We start from the raw sequence: 5,000 nt of genomic DNA, 5'->3' as shown, positions 1-5,000 counted from the left end.
GGTTCTCTCATGCGTTTGGTGTTATTTATAGGAACACTATGCGAGTCTTCTATGTAATTATCTTCTTTTTTTTTTGAAGATTTTGTGGTGTATTTTTCGAAATGGGAGACTTAGATTAGTATTTTATATATGTATATCAAAAGTGATTGAGGATAATTCCGAATAAGGGATTACGGGTATTTGATAAAACGTTCAGTAGTTGTTTTTTTCGTCTGTTTGTTATCAACCTCTGATTACGTTTCTATCTCCTATGTTACGTCTGACTGACCCTGACCTATTGCAGTTGCAAATCATCTTCTGGTGCACTGATTGCCACCCAAATAGCTGTACATTTACTCTCTCAATCGCGCTCGGGCAAACACCTGCACATCTCGAAACACTTGTTGATGAATTAAAATCATCTACGTATTTTAAGCTCGACGTCGAAATTTCAGGCTGAAAATTCGTTTTTAACACCGACTTCCCCCTCCCCCCCCCCTCTCCTCGTCTGTAGAGTACCGTTTATTTCCCTCCACGAGCGAAGTACATGAATCCAAGTTGTTATCTTCTTAAACATCCAAATCCAATAGCAAATTCTTGGCTTTGGCTTTGTTGCTTTTCGACCGCGCTTTGACACGCAAGCCAGGCGGGGGTGTCTCCACATCGCCTCCTGCTGTTCACCGTTATCGGCGCGGCATTTGCCACTCTGTCTGTTTCGTCAGGATTTCTGGTGTTCACTACGTCTGGCGAAGGGAATATGAACAGAAGACGGAAGGGGGAGGGGGTGGTGACCGGTGAAGGGATGGTGGGGGAAGGGAGGGGGAGAGGAAGTGGGGAAAGGGAGGAGGGAGGGAGGGAGGGAGGAGAAGGGGAGTGGAGGGGGGAGGGAGGGTGAACAGCAGGCTAATGTGAGCGTACTTGCGAGGCGCGGCTGGAGAGAGAGAGGGGTGCATGAACCCTCGGAATCGTTGCTAGCCTTATTCTTTCGGTCTTCGAGCTCCTGTTGCCACATAATAAATGCAATTACAGCCTCATGTTTGACGAGGTCGATGTCTCAGGGAGCTCGGCGTGCGCTGGAGAGCTGCCTCGGCCCGCTGGGAGAGGGAGGGAACGGAGAAATGAGTGCGCGGAGCATCTGTGTTTAGGTCCATGAACTCTGAACCTCCAGTTTTCAGGTGCGGGCCACCGTAAGCGTCGGGTGATTCATGGCACTGTTCGCCTTCGTCGCAATTGGATCTTCTGCGTTGCATGATCAACATTTTATCGCTTTTGAGATCGTCCACTCGCAGAAAATGAGAAAGGAGGGTGCCAAGAATCGAGAGAGAGAGGGAGAGAGAGAGAAAGGGGAAAGAAAGAAAACAATATGGCAGACGCAGCCAACGGAACACGGGAGAGAGGAAGGAAGGCAGTTCATTTTATTATTATTTTTTTTGTGTATGCCCCTCCCACCCTGGACCGACAGCCCCCCCCTCCCTCCCTAACTGTGCCTCTGTCACTGGCATCCCCGCCCCGCCACCTCGTCAAATCACGTCGGATTGATTCTACTGTCATGCCATGTCAATTGTCTCATTATGTGGTAGATTGTCACTGATGTACTTCTATGACAGCGAGGTATTGGTGGTCGGTTTTGCACTTTGTTTTAGCAGTCGCGGGGATTCGTCTCCATTACGACAGACGTCCTCACCTCTCCCTTCCTCCCTCCCTCCTTCCCTCCCCCATCTCCACCTCTACAACCTCACTCTGCCTTTTCCACCACTTCCCCCCGTTGATTCCACCTCCTCAGCCACCACCACCTTCGTCGCTCGCTCCACCATCTCCTGACGCCCTTTTTCATCTCCCTCCATCGCCTCCTTCATCACTTGTACACCTCCTCCACCACCTCGCGCCGTCTTCTCCACCATTTCCACTTTTCCAACTCCTCCTCCCCCACTTCCTACTTACCTCCATCACCTCTACCCCTTCCTCTTCTCCTCCACCACCTCGCCACCTCCTCATACCCACAACTTCCTTACCACTTCCACCACGTCGCCACCTCCTCCCCCTCCTCTCCTCCACCGCCGCCTCTTCCCCCCCCCCCCCCACCTCCTCTTCTCCACCGCCTGGCCGCGACGAGAGAGAGAGGGGACGGGTCGCAACACAGGCCCAGTGCGCTGCCTGCTGCCGTGCGGGAAGCTCCTCTCAGATTGGGTCCACGGCGCTCTGTTCACGCGGCCCTCGTCACTCGCACTGCATGCATCTTTGCTTTAAAACCCCCCAAAAGTGATGCCCAGGCACGTGAATTCTGCGTGGCACTCCACCCTTTCGATGACGACGTAACAATAAAGACCAAACTGGCCCTGCCCGCCGCACAAACTCTGAATCGTTTGATAGTGCCATAGAGTAAGAGGCTCTTCCCCGCGCGGTCATTGACCTCGTGTTTTCTAAGCTAAACTCTGAGGAAAGTAAAACCATCAAATGCACGCTCTGTAGACAGGTATACGTGGAGTCAGTGGTGACCATGGAAGCTGATGGTCTTGAGTTCAAGTTTTTTTTTCTGTTCTATGAATTATGTGACATGAATTACGACATCAGATTTGGAATGAGGGAGGGCGGAGGGAAGGAAAGATTGTGTAGGAGGGCGGATGGAAGGAGAGATTGTGAGGGAGGGAGATGGGTGAAGGAGAGAGGGAGAGGAAGAGAGAGAGAGAGAGGGAGAGAGAAGAGAATCTCAAAATGAAAAAACAATAAAATCGGTCCAGGTGGCAGGGGGAAGAGGAAGAGGAGGAGAGGAGGAAGAAGGAGTACACCGCCCCCGGTGCCTATCAGTGCCACAGTCGAGCTTATGCCCCTACGTGTCGAGGTGCTAACGGGGGTGAGGGTGGGGGGTGGGGGGGCAGCGAGGTGACAAAGGGTCTCCTTCTCCCTGAACTCATGCCCAATGCCCGGTAGGATGAGGGTGCCAACAAGGAGATGCTTCTACTGCAGGCTTGCACCCTATACCCCCCAGGTCACTGCCCTCGCCCCCCTTCCCGTAATCATTCAACGAGAGGTATTTAGGAATGACGATAATCTATCACTGCCTAGCTAGCCGTTAATAGCGCCGCATAACATGTAAGAGTGTGACATTGGGTAATGGAGAGGAGGTTCCTGACCCTAGTAATATGATCCGAGCTGTACTTTCTATTTTGTAAATTGAGGCACGGAGGAATGTGGCACCTGTGCAAACCGCGCATAGGGGTCGCGGGTGTAAATCATGTTTTAGACTCGGCATTTATACATGTTTTCTAATTCTTTTGTTGTTCTTGGTGTTGTTTAGATGTTGCAAAGAACTTTACCGGAATACGTGGTAGACACGCCATAGCCTCGCGAAATATCCGTTAATTTAAATGGTTCCTGGGTGTAATTTATGCAAATCTAATCGGGATGATCAATCTGGAATGCGTTTGGCAGAAGAATGAATTTCATATCAAACCGAAAAAACAAAAGAGGACTATCTCCCCCCTCACCCCACCCCCACCCCCCACTCACGACTCATAGTCTAACTTTTGCCTCTTTTTTTTTATCTCGCCATCTTTATAAGAAATACGAGGAGATCCTCCCAGACACAATTCCTGTATCTCTTGAGCATTTAAACAGGACGCCGCCCGTGCCCTCCTACCTCACCCCCTCTCCCCTTCCCCCTCCCACTCCACCCCTCCCACTCCCACCACCACTCGGGAGTGTATTGACCGCTTGTTCCCGCCTCATCACACTTTACCTGCTACTCCACTTGGCCTCCCTCCCCCTCCCCTTCTCTTCTTATTTCCCTCTCATCTTCTTTATTTCCTCTTTATCCCCCTCCCTCTTTCCCTTGATTTGTCTTCCCCTGTCATTTCCTCTCCCTTCTCCTTCTTTTCATTTATTTTCCTTCTCTCTCTTCCTCTTCTCTTCTCTTCCATTTCATTCTCTTCACTTCCTCTTTTCTTCTCCTCTTTGTCTCTTTTCATTTCGTTAATTTTCTTTTATGTATATTTTGTCCGTCAGCTCTCCCTCCTCTTCTTTCATTCTCTCTTCCTCCTTTCCTCTCATTCTCTCTTCCTCCTCTCATCTCATTCCTTATCCGTCCTCCACTTTCCTTCCCTCTTCTTCGTCTCCTATCCTATCCTTTTCTTCCTCTCATATCCTTCCCTCTTCTTCATTTCCTTCCATTCGCTCTTCCTCCTTTCCACTCATTCTCTCTTCCGCCTCTTCTCTCCTTCCCTCTATTTTCCTATCATCTCCTCTATCTCTGCCTTTGTTTTCCTCTCTCCCCTACTCTCACCTCCTCTTCCTCTTCCTCTCCCCTTCCCTCCCACCTCCCTTCCTTATCTGCCACTTACCTCCCTTTCCTTCCCACTTCCCTCCCCTCACCCCTCCTCCTCCTCTTCCTCCCCCCACCTCCTCTTCTCTCTCTCCTTCCTCTCCCAACTTTTCTTCCACCACCTCGTCCACTATTCTATAATAGGCGAATCTTATTAGCTGATAAGGTCTGCTACCAAGCCAAGGTGTGGGAGAATCCCTCTTTTTCCTTTAGTTATGCCTGAAGAATGTGACGTCATCCAACAGAAAACGGAGTGCGGTTGTTTTTCACGGTTCTGGACGGGAATAGACAGTTACAGTGTAACGGCCCTTCAGTGCCAAGTGTCATCGCTCTCCCGTGTGTGTATGTGTATGTGTGTTTGTTTGTGTGTGTTTGGGTGTATTTGGATGGTTGGGTATGTTTGGGTGGTTGTATGTGTATGTTTGTGTTTGTTTGGGTGTATTTGGGTGGTTGTGTGTGTTTGTGTGCTTAGGTGTGTGTGTGTGTTTGGGCGTATTTGGGTGGTTTTGTGTGGGGGGGTGTGGGTGTGGGAGTGCCTAATGCTATTGGCATGATGTCAATGTTATTATTTGTTAGCAGGTTGTTTATGCATAGCCTTATTTATTCACTTATCTTTTATGCATTACTAATTTAAAGGGTGTATCAGCATACGGTAATATGACCTTACTGTGCAACACATAATACCTAATTGCCTTTCATAATA

This window comes from Penaeus japonicus, unplaced genomic scaffold, assembly GCF_977035675.1.
Source record: "Penaeus japonicus unplaced genomic scaffold, GWHDUDI00000001_assembly GWHDUDI00000038, whole genome shotgun sequence".
Lineage (NCBI taxonomy): Eukaryota > Metazoa > Arthropoda > Malacostraca > Decapoda > Penaeidae > Penaeus > Penaeus japonicus.
This window is presented reverse-complemented; position numbering follows the sequence as displayed.